The sequence below is a fragment of the Vigna unguiculata genome, chromosome 10 (genome assembly GCF_037176805.1).
Source record: "Vigna unguiculata cultivar grain cowpea cultivar isolate G323 ecotype 2 chromosome 10, ASM3717680v1, whole genome shotgun sequence".
Classification (NCBI taxonomy): Eukaryota; Viridiplantae; Streptophyta; class Magnoliopsida; order Fabales; family Fabaceae; genus Vigna; species Vigna unguiculata.
In genome coordinates, this window is record NC_140801.1 from 5,750,590 (window position 1) to 5,769,221 (window position 18,632).

General features: G+C 29.3%; 2 pseudogenes across 1 annotated transcript; one reads left to right on the forward strand and one right to left on the reverse strand.

Moving 5' to 3' along the window:
- Positions 1-5,330: 5,330 nt before the first annotated feature.
- On the reverse strand, positions 5,331-9,350 carry LOC114167063 (TMV resistance protein N-like; annotated as a pseudogene). Its single transcript, XR_014985476.1, has 4 exons — positions 8,748-9,350; positions 7,297-8,656; positions 6,448-7,176; positions 5,331-5,997 (listed from the first exon to the last, which is right to left on the reverse strand). The product of XR_014985476.1 is annotated as a TMV resistance protein N-like (transcript).
- Positions 9,351-13,457: 4,107 nt separating this feature from the next.
- LOC146882044 (uncharacterized) lies at positions 13,458-15,394 on the forward strand (annotated as a pseudogene).
- Positions 15,395-18,632: the final 3,238 nt, after the last annotated feature.

The following is an 18,632-nucleotide window of genomic DNA, read 5'->3' on the forward strand; positions in this document are numbered from 1 at the left end:
TCTGTGAATACCCGCGAGTACGGATTTTTTTGACATCCCTAATCAAGACAAGGGACATCGAGAGAACGACAATAACTGTTGTGGAATGTGGAATTGATGACTGTCAACAAAATGGTTGAAAATATAAATAGATAGTTCAAATGTAAACAAATGGTGACAAATTATAGATATATAGTCTCAAATATAGCCTGATTGTTATAAAATAATTTAGAGAAAGAAAATAGAGAGTAGAGATTAATTTTTGTGTGTCATTATCAATAGGAGAAGTCCCTATTTATAGATACAAAAGACAATCCAAGGGATACAACTCAGTGGTTACGACACTAATGATAACATCAATAGCAATCAATCATAGGTAACTGCTAGCAACTCAATGGACATCTATACATTTCATAACACTCCCCCTTAGGTGTCCATTGATCAGAGAACGTGCCTCGTTAAAACCTTATTAGGAAAAACCCTTTGGGATTAAAACCTAGTTAAGGAAAAAGAGTACATCATTCTTCATTCTTCGATATAATATTATTCATCACATCTTCTATTTCTCCCCCTCATGTAAACTTTCATCTTTAAGATGTCGGAGCCCAAACTTGTGAAGAAATATCTTGTTTGTGATCAATTGTTGTGAGGATCAGATAAATAACCTGCATCTACATAACTCATTTGATTTTGAATCATTTGGATAAAATAACGCTATATTCAAAGTACCCTTAAGGTAACGAATTATATGTTTTACACTAATTCAATGTCTTATTGTAGGTGAATAATATATCTTGCTTAACAAATACTATATCAAATCGAGTATAATAAGCAAAATACATTAGTGCTCTTATAACATTAAAAATATGGTATTTCTTAACCAAGAAGTTCTTCATCATTGTTAAGTCTAAAAAGGACATTTATCAACATTTAACAACCTCACAATTGAAGTGTAAAAATGTATAACTTGTGCATATAGAACCTTTTAAGCACCTTCATTATATAAACCTCTTGATGTACAAAAACACGTGTATTTAAATACTCCATTTGTAATCTTAAACAAAACTTTGTACTTCCAAAATCTTTCATCTCAAATTCTTCCTTTAAGCAATCAATTGCCTTTGTGAACTCATTAGGAGTTTCAACAATGTTTATGTTATATGCATAAAAAACTATTATGACAAATTCATTTTTCGATATTTTTACATAAATACAACGATAAGTACCTTTCTTTTAACAAGTACTTACAAGGACAATTATAAATCTTGATTGCTTTAATCCATAAAAGGGACTTGTTCAATTTTATTGAATAATCCACTTTAGAATTTGTATTGTTGGGTAAATTAAATCCTTAAGGGATTTTCATATAATTATCATTCTTTATAATATTATTTGCAAAAATCCATTTGTACTCAATGAGTTTTACACCTTCAGGTGTGCGGACTACAGGTCCAAAAACCTTTTATTTAACAAGCAAATCTAATTTTGCTTCTATTTCATCTTTCCATTTGGTCAATCATTTATTTGTCGACAATCTTGATCCTCATTGTTACTCATAACATTCATCGTTATATTATATGCTAAAACATCGTCAACATTGACTTTGGTTCCATAGTATCTTATTCATGACATAATTTATTGAGATCTCATCATTTTCAACAATTTCATGTACATGTGGTTCTTCTGGAACCAAGGTTCTTCTAGATTAGACCATCTTGTCTTTTTAGCTCATTTTCTCATTCGAGAATTTTTATCTTTGGAATCAATAGGCTTACCACGCTTCAATCGTGTTATGAATAAATGTCAATTATATTTGGAGCATTTCGCAGTTGGTATATGTGATTTAATTACCTTATTTGTGTTAATAAAAAAACATCTGATAATTGATTGACTAATTATTGAATGAATTATCATTTAAATTTTGAGTTCACATTCTTTTGTATGAGGATCAATAGAGATAATGATAATTCATTCCAACCAATATCCTTATCCAAATGTTTTCTTTCTCCCCCTAATGTGGGAAAAACGTATTCATAAAAAATAACAATTGATAAATCAAACTATAAATATGTCTCCTATCCAACATATATTCTCAATCGTCTCTAAAGTCTCATCATAGTCCCTTTTGGTGGGGAAATTCGATCATATACAATAATTGTTAAATGAGACAATTAGGTTACTAACCAAAAACCAACTACATAATAGAATAATTATGATAACTTGTTGGCTTGATGCGAATCAATCCTATAGCATGTAAAATTACATATCTCCAAGTAGTCATTGGAAGATTAGCTCTCATAAGTAATGGTCTTGCAACCAACTTTAGACATTTTATTCATAATTCTACAAGTCCATTTTGAGCATGAACATATGTTCTACTGGATGTTCAACAACTATTCTCATTGACATACAATACTCATGAAAAACATAAGATGTAAATTCACCAACATTATCAAGACAAATTTTCTTAAATGGATAATCTGGGAAAGTGATCTCTTAACTTAACTAATTGTGCTAATACTTTGCAAATGCTTGATTGCAAGTTGATAATAAACAAACATGCGACCATTTATTTGATGCATCAATTAAACCATGAAATATCTAAATGATCCACATGATGGGTGCATTGGACCACAAAATCACCCTGTATTCATTCCAAAAGATGAGATTGACTCATTTCTAAAGTTTTCTGGTGATGGTCTTATTATCAACTTTCCTTGTAAACATGTATTACATGAGAAATCATTGGATTGAAATTTTTTTGACTCTAAGTGGGTGTCCACAAGAGTTTTCAACTATTTTTTCGCATCATGATAGATATAGGATGACCCAATTGATCATGCCAAACAAGGAAATCCTTTTTGATTTGTAAACTTCTGGTTTACAATGATATGCATTTCAATTGTACTAATACATGTGTAGTACAAGCCATAAGAGTAGATTGATAATTTCTCCAATACACATTGTTTTTTCAACCCAAGTCCATTGATATAAAGATATTTCATATCTCCTTCATTGTTTGTCTCAATATGATATCTATTTAGAGAAATATCTTTAGAACTTAATAAGTTTCTATTAGACTTCTTTGTAGAAGTGTAGTAGCTCTTCTAGAGCCTTTAAAACATTATTTGTTATATAAAAATAATGCTAATATTGACTTCTCAAATAACCAAACATGAGAAAAATAAATTAATAATCTTGAGAGTTTAATTCTTGCATTATCAGCAAAATACAATATATTTAGTCTATCCAATATTACTGCATATCAAAATGAGCATATATATATATATATATACATATATATATGTATATATATATATATATATATATATATATATACATATATATATGTATATACATATATATATATGTATATACATATATATATATGTATATATGTATATGTATATATATATATATATATATGTATATACATATATATATATATACATATATATATATATATACATATATATATATTAAATTTTAAATTTTAATGAACTTAATAACCTCAATTTGTTACAGGTACCAACCAAAATTAATCAACTTCGCAAGTCATATATTCTCAAATAATATCAAATAAAACTAAAAGTATAAAATATCATATCCAAAATCTTTGAACCTTTATATATATATATATATATATATATATATATATATATATATATATATATTATAATAAAATAAGAACCACAAATCCATATCAAAACTCTTCACATTACTAAAAAAAATGTATTTTATTTTAATATATCATTTAATACAATCTTAATTTAACCATTTTATTTTAATACTAATCAAGTTCAAATTTATTACCTTCCAAAACCTAAATTTTCTGCACCCCAAAGAATGCATGGTCCTTTTTATTAATTTTAAAAGTTACTTCATTACCCTTTGTTACGTCAATCTACTGTACAAATTTAGTTACATCCTTTAATTCAATTTCCACCAATTAATGCACCATATATTTTTTTTCATTTAATTTGTGCACGTAAACGCACAAATGATGACTTTTTGTATTCAACATTTAAAAATATCCAATTAATAAAATTCAACATTTTTATTTCTCTCATGAGACACACACACACACACACACACACACATATATATATATATATATATATATATATATATATATGTATGTATATTTCTTTTTAATTATCATGCATATTCCCTGTATAATACCAATTCAAGTTTAATAATGCTATTCATTATTCATGTGTCATCCTATATTAGAATATATCAATATTATACATTCACCCTTTTATAACAATTACTATATATAATAATAAATATTCATTATACACTCATCTCACATATACAATTCATAATATAAAAGAAAATATTGATTCTTACTTATAGATAACCAACATTAAGCATGCATATTTTTTGTAGTAATAATGCCATAGAGAATTCACCTTCAATTAAATTATAATAAAAATAATTTAATATATAAAACTATATTTTTGTACTGTCACATAAAAACTTCTTATGCAATTTTACAAAATAAAGTTTTTAATACTTCCATTTAGTTTAGCTAAGAAAAACAACAATATCAAGATGAGCGACATCCATATTTTTATAAACACAAAGTGTGTTTCTATGTTCTTATCCTTGTTTTTTATGATAAGTATAGTGAGTATTGAAATAAATTTGTTTAGGAACCACTAATACAAGCTATTTTTTTTTTTTAAAAAAAACTTGGTTTCTTCATTAGCTAAGATCTTAACCAACCTCTAGAAAGTATGTGAATATGAAATTACTTTTAAGCTATTTTTGTGAGAATTCTCAATTTGAATAGACATTGTAAAGGGACATTTATATAACCGACATAGTGAACATTTTAAATTATAATAACATTTGTCAATTTTACATTCGACGAATATGAATAAAAATGTTATGTATTAATGTTAGTTATAATTGGCTAAACGATTTTTTTTTTTTTAATTTTTCTGAAAGATTATATTTGAACTTATTAAATGAATAATAATTTATAAGAGTAAAATTAAAATATATTTAACAAAATCAAAATAATTTGTAATATCATGACTATTTGGAAAACAGTAGTTAAAAACTGAAAATCGAAAAATTACAACTGAAAACCATAAGGAAACTTTTAAAAGTAAAATGAATGATACATTTAAATTATCATAAAACAAATAAAAATAAGTGTAAAAGCGAGAAGTTAAACTAAAATATGTTTCGTTTAATATTTAATAAAAGTTGGAACGAAAACAGAGACTGCCTATCGACTAACATCTATCTTTATTTCATAATGCAAGCCTCTTTTTTTTTATGGGGATTTCTTAATTAGATAATATATGCTAAAAGGGAGAGCAATTGACAAAACTAAATACGAAAAACAAATACAATAAACAGGTGAAGTAAAGTCAAGCACAACGTGAAGGGTGAAAAACAGGGTAAGCTACACATGAACGAACTTCTTAACTATAAGATATACTCTAAAGAAAAAAAAGGAAAGGATGGGAAAAAACAAATAGCAATGAAGGACACTAGAGTTAATTCCATAACTAATGTCATCTCATGAGAAGATAAATGACTTTCGACAAGTCACCTTACAATTTTCTTTATGAATCTAACCAGGGAATTTTTGTTTGGCTCTGACTTTCTTTCAAAGTGTTGTGATTCACCACATATCAGATACACTGTTGTCTTCTTCACCACCAATCCATTACCGAAATTCACAAAAATCTCCACTTTATCTCCAGATCCTAAATTCGACATTATGCTATGCCAATCTTCATCATTAAAGGAAATTATTGTGCCATGGTTGTGTATGTGGCATCTACACTTTGTGTAATTAACAATTAAGACAGTAGTAAATTCAGGTTCGATGATTTTAGGGATTGATAAATAAAAAACACACAGAATCATTCCCTTAATGTCACGATCTTGAGGCACAGTGAAAGAAACAGAATGTCCCTCACCCGTATGACCCAACCAATAAGGATCACCAATAGGTAGGAGAGAAACATCACCAGACTCACTGCCTGTCAAAACCTGTACCATAACATAAAAATTGTCTTTTGTAATAATTATTTTAAAATTAAAAGTTACAAAGTGGACATTTATAATCAAAAACATACAAATGGTAATTAATAAAAACTTATCTGATTAATAGTTATGTTATGTATACATCACCATCATGTCGTTAGGGATTTAGAATGCATTTTTGTTTTCCACTCTTTTTTGTATATTTACGATGATTGAAAATACAATGATGAAGCAACGGAAGTAAGAAAGTGTGGAAATAAAAGCAAAATCACTTGGTTAGTTGATTATTAAATTCAAAAGCTTCTTGACGAGGTTGTGTGACAGTAGAAGCGAAGAATGCTAAAATTTATCATTGTAATTTTAGTTAGATACTTCATTAGGATTATTTAATGTTCTCTTAATAAATAGCTAAAATGATAGTGAAGGTAATAAACAAAGGAAAATATAGAAAAGAACCTCAGATATGCTATGGCTGACAGTATTGAATAATGCATTGTATCCTCCGACACCAATCAAAGAAGACTTGACGTGACGCTTTGAAATTCCTGATTCTGTAATATTAGCAAAATATTCAACCAGAATATCTTTTACTTGTTTAGCTAGTCGAAACTCGGTGTCACATTACACCAAAACACTTCGAAGATTTCTAAGGGTGCTAAGCAATGGTGCAATATCATCCCAATTATTGTCCTCTATATCCATGCAAAACGAGTGCATGTAAGATATGGGATTCATTGTTGGCGATATCCAAGACCGAATAACAGAAGGAAAAATATTTGGTGACAATCTCTCGAATCGACCTAGGGATATGTATCCAATGCTTTTTGAGCTTACAATAGAAATAGGTAGTTCTTTTACAGCTGTATTTTCAGCGATCAGAGTTATCAAGGATTCCATCTCCGCTGTATCTTTTTCCATTAGGTCAATCTTTGAACAACCAGAGAGAATGAGAGTTTTTAAAGATTTCAACTTGTATATCCCTCTGGGGAGATTGCTTAGATTTGTACAGTCTTTCAAATTTAGGAGTAAAAGATTGCAGAGACATCCAATAGATTGGTGTACTTTGCGCAATCTTGGACAACATTTCAGAATGAGTTGTTCAAGATTTTGTAGTCCGGTAAAGTCAGGAGTTGTTGTTAAGTACTTGCAGTGACTGAGGTTAAGGACTTTTAGCGACCTCAAAACCTACACCAAGATAGCTTTTTGGTCAAATATTAGAGTCGAATTAAAAACTGAAATAGTTGCAAGTTACTAATTTATTTTAATTAAACTTTGTGTTTAATAAAGCATGGCTAAAAATAAAACCTGGGGTTCTTTCCAAACGAGTCGAAGAAGACTGTGTTTCAAATCAATCGCTATTGCATCATGCACATAAAATTTGTTGTGTAGGTATTCTGAAGAAAACCCATGCAAACTGATCCATCTCAGTTTCTGGAAAAGGTACTCAGAATTTACAGCCAGTTGTACTTGATCTTGATTCAATGGCAACCAGTGCATGGCTTTTGTCTCCTGTGATGAAAAGAACAAATTTATTTCACATGAGAAAGCAAACACTTTCAAAAGAAGTTTCAAATCACATGTAATGTATGTGCTTACATATTTTTCATCTTTATGAAACCATAGTCGCCTGTTTTCCCCAGGTTCCTTTAGTGAAATTTCACGACTAAGTGTTATTCCCATTTCTTGTAGTAAAGGATGCATTCCACATTTGTTGTTCTTCTTAACTTTTATAAGGCTACGCTCAATCAAAACTCTTATTCCATTATTAGCCTCTACTCCACAGCCATTTAGGATCTTCGTCGCATAGGCTATGCCCTTACCAACAAAGAAACAACATACATCAAGGAATATATATCTTTCCATCTGATTGCTTAAACTGTCGAAGCTTATTTTCAGTTTCTCAATAACATTGTATCGGGGAATTTTCTCTAATTTAAACAGTACACTATGCCATATGTATTTTGTCCTTTCAAATAAAGTACTTCCAATGACTTCAAGTGCTAGAGGTAGTCCTCCACAATTATGAACTACTCTTTTTGCAAGGCCATAGTATTCTTCTTTTGGTTTTGCTTCCCTAAATGCGTGCCAACTAAGAAGCTCAAGGGACTCCTTTGCATTCATTAGCTTTGTTCGAAAAACAGAATAACCTTGAGGTATCGTCAGGATGCTTTCATCTCTTGTTGTAATGATTACTACAGTTCCTCCACCCAACCATTTAAATCGATCCCATAGGTCTAATAATATACTACAGTAAGGAACGTCGTCAAGTACAATGAGCATCCTTTTCCCAGAAAGTCTTTCCCGAATCATACTTCTTCCCATATCAACGCTAGGTATCTCCACCTTTGTTTTTAGGATATCTAGAAGAAGTTGTTCTCGTAAACGAAGATCCCCTTTTATTCCGCCAACTTGTCCAATATCTTCAATGAAACTTTTCTCCGTGAATCTAAGCTGAATTTGATGGTAGATGGCTCTGGCAAGGGTGGTTTTACCAGATCCTCCCTCTCCACATATCCCTATTATACAAACTTTGGTGGAATTATTTTTGATAGTTCCGATCACTTTTTCCACGCGGGAATGTAATCCGACTGGAAATTTAGTAGCAGACAAGATTGGTAAATTAAGAACGCTCTTAACGATTTTCTCAACTAGTTCAGCATCGCTCCTTCATGTTCAGTCGCAATTATAGAAGAATTCATGTATTAATAAAGTTAAATTAAGCTTAAAAGAGGGTTGATTGAGTGAGTGAGAGTTACCTGTGATTGCTCTCATCCCATCCAAAGAAATTTGCAGCTTTGGTGAGTGCTTGGCTCCACTTGGACATGCCACGCTCCTGGTGGTGTCCGGAAAATGTTTGTTGTGCAGTTACCTCCAGGGCTTTTCCAAAATCACCCTTTTGAAGACGCACATCAGATGGCTGGATTTCGTAATATACGGGCAGAACATGTCGACAATAAGTTTCGTTCCATTTAATGATTTGTTGAAGCTGATTAAGACACCAAGAAGATTGAGAATAGGTTTTGGTGAAAACAACTATTGCTACCCGACAGAGATTGAGAATAGGTTCTTGGATGTTCATTCCCTTCACTGTGTTCTCCTCGTGAAGGAAGGTGGTGAAGCCAACAGTAGAGAGGGCTGAATCGAGATGAGAAACAAATTTCCTGTGGATGTCTTCTCCATTAAAGTTGATTAGCACATCGTACCTCCGTTGGAGTTTCGACGATGAAGACATGAATTCTATGGAAGGAATTGATGAGGCGATCAACTGTTAGAAGAAGAGAATTCAATAATGGTAATACATCATCTTTGCCGACACAACCATTGAAAGAACGCGAAGATTAATACTTTTTTTTTTTCAATCATGGAAGCGTGTTAAGACCATTACCGAACACCTTCTTTACTTTAGCCATTAATTAATCAGACCAACACCCACTTTCAATCATATCAACAAAATATTACACTAATAATTATGAAATTTTATTGTAATTATATTATTTTATTTTTAAAATTATACATACTATAACTTTGCATCTTCTTTTTAAAAAAAAGATATTGTTGTGTTTTATATTATGCAGATAGCCCGCTTTTAAGTTTTAAAATCATAAGAATTGCATTCCCTCTACACCTTACACATATCTATAAAATACTATTTAAAAGAGGTCATTGTAATTCTTTATATTGACTTTGAAGTCTAGCTTGCTGGTATAGTATGGCAAAACTCGTGAAATATTTGTTTATGCTTGAATATTGTGTTAGCAAATATGCATTAAATAGATAAAACCATAAATAAAAGGAATTCCTGAGGTGTGTAGAAAACACTGCCCTTAAGGATTTATCCGCAGTATATGGGCAAACCCCTCAGGGTACAACAGGAACATCTCGAATATATTCCGAAGATAGTAGAAACTAGCAAGATAAGTAACCCAGGATATAAGAAAAGAGAGAAGGAAGAAATAAGAAAAGGAGAGATGAGAAAGGTTCTGTCTTAGAAGATGATTTAAGCTCCTATTTATAGGTGATGAAAAAATCCAAATCCAAGCTCTGTAACTGAAGTCTAGTGTGGAAAATAATATCCCATAAAATGTGGATGTGGGATCAGAGGAGATCTCGATGCACCATCCTAAAAAGGAGGGAGGCCTGCTCACGTTATTATTTTTGCAATATTATTATAAATATATAACATATTGTTCATGACCATGCAAGAGTGCATATCGTGACTGCTTTGAAATATTTTTTTCAAATTTAATGTTGATTTCTATAATAATCTTATTTCAAGTTTTTAGAATATACAAAAGAAATTATCTAATCATATTTTGACGTATTATTTTGATGCTTGATTTACCCTGGCTTTTTTAGGATGCTTGACTTGTATTTACTTTCACTAGTGACACTTCAACAACTTATTATAAAAAAATCTTTTCAAAATATTAAGTAGTGTAAAGGAAAAAATCATTTTAACGTGGTGAAATAGAATCCAGTGATTAAAAGAATTCTCAATCTTACAGTTAAGAAATTCATGTTTATTTTAATCTGTTTCTGGTTGTTCATTTTGTCAATTTTATCTTTTCACTAACAAATACTGCATTATGAAATACAGATAACTGCCGTTGATATTTTAAGTGTTTTGCTTTGTTATCTGGCAGGAAGCCACTGTTTTCATTTCAGTATAGTCAGCATCGTAGAGTCATCCTTTGACCAAGCCTAAATGAAACAAAGTTTAATTTTATTTCTCGTTATTTACAGTTATTCTACTTGTTTTATGTATAATTTAAATATATATATATATATATATATATATATATATAACAATATATAAAGGGGATTCCCTTTTTTGTGTTTACTTTTTTTAATTCCTATTCTACCCTTTTTAATATAATAAGTTATTTATTATTTTTAAAACTATTTCAAAAGTAACCGTTATTTTACAGTTTGTTTTTCTCTGCAACCACATCATTTCTATTCTTTTTGTGAAGTTGTTTTACCTTGCTTATTGTCTTTGTTTTTACACTTACTTGGTCGATGTTATTTATTTTTATTGGACTTCATTGAACAAAACAATAACGGTATTGTTCAATTTCCTTTTTTCATTTATGTTATAGATGTTGGCGAGATCTTCTTCGTTGGTGATGGAAATCAGGGTCTCCAAGTCTCCCTTGGGTAATTGACACTTCAAGATCACGAACGAACCGCAAAACTCAGTAAGTTTGACCATCACTTCTGCACAACGACGCATCAAAACGTTAAATTAAATTCATGAAACAAAGTAGCCAGTGAAAATGAAGGTTAAACATTACGAAACGAACATGAAAAGGAGATGAATGAACAAAGGAACAACAAAAGCACTTACTTTTGGAACCTCCAAAACATGCCAGATTCAAAGCCAACTTAAGGATACTTCATATCTGGAACATTGTAATATATTTCATATCTGTTTTCGAATTAAATTAACAAAATTTTAGAAATTATTAACGCAATGTATTCTAATTTATTTTAAAAAGTACCGTGGCCACTATAAGATAATTATCTAAACAAAAGCTGTAGTTTATATTTAGATTAAATTATTTTAACTTTGAAATTTGAAGGTTAATTAATTCTTAAATTATCAAGCACTGTACAAAGGAACAGTGTAAAGTTTTTCGTTGTGGAGATGGAAGATGAGTGAAGATGGTAATAGAATAATGTTTGGCGGGAGTGAAAAAGAAGAGAAACATCATTTTAGAAAACAGTAACAATTATATATATATTTTTAACTTATATCTATTTTTAATTAATTTTATCAAATTACTTCAATTAAAAGTCATTGGTATGCATTATTTTTACTTTATGAAATAACTACATATCAAACTTTATTTACTAGAGATGCATAATGAAATAACAGGGTTACTATAGATGTTTTCAATATAAAAATAATATTTTTATACATAAGAGGAGTGTGTTTGTTTATATTATATATAAACTTGACAAAAAAAAGCTACCATATTTATCACAATATGTTTTAAAGTTCATTTTTGTGACAGAGAATACTGAAGAGTATAGTTTTCATCGGTTTTTAAGTTTGATTATTTATAGAAATCAATAAAACTTAATATTTTTAAAAATAGATGCTTGAACAATTTTAATACGGTTGGAATAAAAAAAACTTAAGGTACTAATGTTAGATTTATTTATGTTTATCCAGTATACATCTTAACGTTTTAATTAAAACATATTTTATAAACTTTTTAATTCAGCCTAGATTTTATATCCATTAATCTCTCTGTAATATGGTTATCAATTTATTTCGATATTTATCACGTAAAAATTTATGACACTTGATATTGGTTTTTAAAATTATAATAATAAAAATTAATCAATGTATTGTTTTGTAATAGAACAGTTACATTTACATTACACTACCCCTTCATGTATTATTTATTTTATCATTTTACCAAATAGAAAATGTAAATGGTCATTTGATAATAAGATTAGTGTTAAAGTAATAAATTGTAACAGTATAATCATGTATTAATATGAAATTTAAAATGTAATTTTCTTCTTATTATTGTACAAATCTCTATGTCCTTAACCTTATGTCCAAACAAAACATAGAATATACTAATACTAAGCAATTTTTTTTAGAAATTAGCAACTTTTTCACATCCTGTATTATTTTAAAACTGACAAATTACTTTTTTTAATTACAAATCTTTTTTCCTTCATGTATTATTTATTTTATCATTTTACCAAATAGAAAATGTAAATGGTCATTTGATAATAAGATTAGTGTTAAAGTAATAAATTGTAACAGTATAATCATGTATTAATATGAAATTTAAAATATAATTTTCTTCTTATTATTGTACAAATCTCTATGTCCCTAGCCTTATGTCCAAACAAAACATAGAATATACTAATACTAAGCAACTTTTTTTAGAAATTAGCAACTTTTTTACATCCTGTATTATTTTAAAACTGACAAATTACTTTTTTTAATTACAATTTTTTTTTCTTCAGTAACTTGCTAACTAGTCTGTCATCATCTGCATTGCTGCTCTTCATTGTTACATCAAATCAAATTTTGTAGTCTTTCTACTCACACATTTAGGTATTTCTTCCTATATCATTATCTTCTTTTAGTTTTATTTGTTGTACATATTATGCACTACTTTCATTGTCCTTCTTTTCATTCATTACTTTCTTCCAAGTAATACATTTTTAAATTTATATTAATTTTGGATTTATTATTTATTGTTTTTTGTTTAAATAGACAACATACCTAAATGGAAAATATTCCTTCTAACAAATCAACATCAGAACAACAAAGACAAAGATGGAGAATAAATGCTGCAAATAGAAGACGTAGAATGACCCCCCAACAAAGACTTATTGAACAATCTAAAAGAAGGAAAAATAATCCTGAAAACACAACCAACTTTGTCCAAATGCCAAACAGAGCTCCCCGATTGAAAATGACATCTATTCGACAAATGGCTAAGTCTGTAACTATATATTGTATGTAAACTATATATTCGATTTAAATAAAATTTAACTTATCTTTTAAATATTAGGTTATGGTTTGGTCCCACAAAGGTTTGCAGGACGTAATGATAATGAAGAAGAACCAAATAATACACACATTACTGAAACTCTACATGGTCAATCAATTTTATTCATCAATATTTAATCCATGTTATTTACTTACCATTTTATGAAATATTTACATATTTATATTTATTATGCTTCATGCTTTCACATAACAGGTTCTCCTCATGCACCGCAAAGGTTTGAAGAATATAATGTATATGAAGCATTGTCAAGTACTTCACCTGTCAGTAACATAGATTGTGGTCAGTACACTATATTTGTATTATGTACAACAGTAAAAAACATATATAAACAATAATGTATTCTAACAATCTTAAAAATACTTCATAAATAATTACATTTACTTATGCTTAAATGTAGAATAATATCTAACTCTATACAAAAAAGTATAATACAACTTCTTTGTTTCGGTTTAAACCCACCTCATCACTACTGTATGTCATTACTCGAGAAAATCCTTCCGAGTATGCTTACATTCTTTTTAGTTCTTTCATGTAAAGTATATATTTGATTCAAATATAATTTATCTTATTTTTTAAATATTAGGTTATGGTTTTGCCCCACAAAGGTTTCCAGGACGTAATGATAGTGAAGCAGGACCAAGTAATACGCACATTACTGACAGGTTTCCAGGACGTAATGATAATGAAGCAGGACCAAGTAATATGCACATTACTGACAGGTTTCCGGTTCGTTTTGTTCTATAAGTAAACAATCAGATCTTGCAAAACTAATAAAAATAGCAAAGGCAATTATTTCAAGGCACCCATGATTAACAGATATGTTTTGGAGGCACTAGATCGAACATTAAAGGACATTCTAGATTCTGATGCTCCATTTGGGGGGAAAGTGATCATATTAGGAGGTGATTTTCGTCAGGTACTGCCAGTTGTTCAAAAAGGTACAAAAGCACAAATGATTTATGCTTGCACTATTAACTCTCATTTATGGAGTAACACAAAGATATTACATTTACAACAAAACATGAGATCATTACAAGATCACAATTTTGCTGAATACCTCATACGCATTGGAAATGGTATTGAACCAACACAAGTTGATGACATGGTTAAAATACCCCAACAACTAGCAATATCATGGGAAGGAGAACCCTCATACACCAAACTTTTCCTTAGTTACAATTTCATACATGGGATGCATCTTATATGGCTGAACGAGCCATACTAACTCCAAAAAATGAAGATGTAGAAAAACTTAATGACATAATTATTGATCTATTTCCAGGAGAAGAACGTAATTTGTTGTCATTTGATGAGGTTGAAGGAGACACATATCATTTATACCAACATGAGTACTTGCACACTATTTATCCAGGAGGTTTGCCACCACATAACTTAAAGGTTAAAAAAGGATCACCGTTAATGTTGTTGCGAAACATAGACCCTAAATCTGGGTTATGTAATGGGACAAGATTATTATGTCGTGGGTTCTATATGAACATGCTGGATGTTGAAATATTGACAAGTCACCATGCAGGAAAAAAGAGCTTTCTTAACCAAGAATTAAACATAAAACAACAGAGAGTGCAGGTCTTCCTTTTGTGCTTATTAGGAAACAATTCCCCGTGAGATTGAGTTTTGCAATTACTATAAATAAATCACAAGGACAAACTATACCTACCGTTGGAATTTACCTTCCACGACATGTTTTTAGCCATGGTCAGTTATATGTTGCTTTATCAAGAGGTGTTTCTCAAACTTCCACAAAAATCCTTATTAAAGAAGGACACCTTGAAGGACAAGAAGACATTTTTACCAAGAATGTTGTTTATAAGGAAATTTTGTTATCTCAAAACTAGGTATTGTTCGTTTTTTACTTCATTTGTGTCATTAAAATGACTATATTTTCATATTCTACCTAATTATACTTATATTTACAACTACGATAATAAAATTCATCATATTTATTTTATACCTTGCAGGTACGATAATAACTAAGGACAACTTACACCTCAATGAAGAAATACATGTAAGTCATTTCCACAATTTTATACAACAAGAGGTGATATGCAATAAGTGTAGTTTTAAAAGTTTAGTTCCCAATCTTGCAATAGTTGACATTTTCTTCATAGAATGCAAAATTTTTAAACCAGTTGAACACTTGGAAGGATGAATATTCACTCTCATTGGTTAGGCCAATAGACAACAAGGTAATCAAATTAATTCATTTCAACTATAATATGTCATGTTTACATATATCAATACAACTATATTGTGCATCGTGTTTACATATATTGTTCTTCAATTGTAGATTCATCATTTGGAAATTTATTCTATTGGTTGGGGATCCACTGTGATAACTGATAAAACACAACTTTCAAATCTAATCAAACGAGAATTACTTTCTCAAAAGACATGCAGGTATTATGCACATTTAAAATTATTTACTTTCTTCCATTATTCTTCTATCATACCACACAAAATCTTTATTCTTTTTTATTTAACTTCTTTCCATTACCAGGAAACAACAAAAATCATTACCAATCCATACTCGCTACAACAACAATCTTTGTGTTTATCAAAATATATGCATCAATGAGGTTATTACTATTTCTTCAATATTTGTATACCATTACATATACATTTAATGACTCATAAGTAAATAACATTATTCAATGATATTTTTTAGTTCTTTAAAACTCAACAACTTATGGACCATGTCTTCTACAAAGAATTAAGAAGACTGCTTCAAAGGTAAATAAAGTTTTTTTTTATCTATACATAATTCAATTGCTACATAATATTTTTGTTATTTGCATATATATTAGCAATAATATTTACTTTTTTTTACAATGCAGAGAAGCTGAAACACATCCTAGACATCAATCTTTATTTGGCCTCCCAATTAAAGAAATGTTTAAGGATGTAAATCTATGATACTTTCATTTACTATTTTTTTCTGCATCATGTTTGTATGAAATATATATTTCATTCTTTTAATGAATGTATATTTATAGACACCTACTAAAATAGTTTGTATATTTATAAATAACTACCATTGACTCCATCACATATAACTCATTAACTCCAAATCTTGATCAAATGTATTAAATATTAGTTGATATATAAGTTTACAACTTAGTAATGTACTGTTTTCTTTTTCAACCAATCTACGTATACCCATCATAAATTGTCATCGATTATTCTTAATATTATACGTATAGATACATAAAAAAATAAGGTTTTTCAGTTATGTACAAAGTACCCAATTTTTTCTATTTTGCGTTTTCAGTTAATTTTTTCAAATATAGTCCTTGTCTTACAAATTATTTTATTTTTTGTTAAATTGTCTTAAAATTTACACTTATAAATTAATATTCATTTGATATATACGTCCAATTATAATCTTAAAAGAATGTAGACAAGTACAACTAATAGGTAATGAAACTAAAAATTGTGTACAATATTTTTAGCTGACAACTTTATATATAATAGATCATGATAACTTAATAAATGTTTTTTTGGATAATCAACATAAAAAATTCTTTCACAATATCAGTCAGAACAGAATCATCATAAAAAAGTTTAAAATTATTTCATTATATATTATTTTCCTGGTTTCTATATTATATAACGAAATTATTTTAAACTTTTATGTGGCCACATTCAATGAGAACTGGTTATTCCAATATGAACATATAGTCCACAATTAGGAAGGTAAAAAAAAAAAATTCATACCTGCATGTATCTACGGATAAAAATCGTAACGGAAATGAATATTAAAAATGGATATCAGTTACCCGCATGATAACGGAGCGGGTACAGATATTATATTATCTATACTCATGGATACCCGTACCCACTAAACTTTAATTCGCAAAAATACTCTCACACGCGCACGCCCACACACACACACACACACACACACACACACACATATATATATATATATATATATATATATATATATATATATATATATATATATATATATATATATATATATATATATATATATATATATTAGTAAAAAACATTCTGACCTAATTTTTTCTAAGCTACATATCTTGTCTTCTGTCTTCAGTCTTTTAGCTTCAAGTATTGGTACGTTATTTTTTTCCAGGTACACCCCTTGACATTCTTCTCTTTCCTTTCTTTGAAATTGGGCATATACATCAAACCCTATATAGACAATAACGTTTATGGTATGCTTGATTTCAAATGATGGAATCAAAATAAGAATACTTAGCACGTGGTAGTTGAGGTTTATTATTTTTTTATTTTGTTTATTTTTCAGGAATCAATCGGAGAAAGTGGGCTTGTTGATTAAAGCACTAATTAAATAATTTTCATTGTGTTGAACGTCATTTTATATTTACTTTTATAATTATTTGGACTTGGATGAACTTAGGTTTATTTGAAATTTATTTAAAATTTATGACAGTGATGTATTTTATTTTATTTTATTTTATTTCAATTTATGATTAAATATTTGTTTTTTAAATAATTTTATAAATACCTGTGGGTACCCGTCAATATTTGTGGATATAAAAAAAATAGGCGGGTACCCATATAACGGATACCCGACGAATATAGATACGAGTACGGGACGAATATTTATTCAGCGGGTAGGGTACGGGGGAACTACTACCCGTACCCTTCCCACCCTGTTGACATTCTTGTGCACGACCATTTAGTAATTTTGTAACGTAGCCTCTCTCTAGTAATTAAGCAACAAAATATTTTAAAAAAATATATTGTTTTCCGTGTCACATCAACCATCAAAACTTATTTTTAATTTTTCTTGAACTTGACCGATAGGAATTATTTTTAGGTTTGACGACACAGTTTCTCACTCTTAGATTGTCCTACCATATAGAAAAGAATCAAGAACATCAAGTGCTAGTAGTACACCTAAATAAGCAACTTTGTTTCTTGCAATGACATCGAAACAGGGATGGCAACAGGGAGGGGCAGGGACATGTTTCACTATCTCATACCCATTCTTGTAGAAAAATCCATCCTCATCTCCATACCCAAATCCAACGGGTATCAAACTTTTGTCTCATCCTCATCCTCACTAAATAATGGGTATAA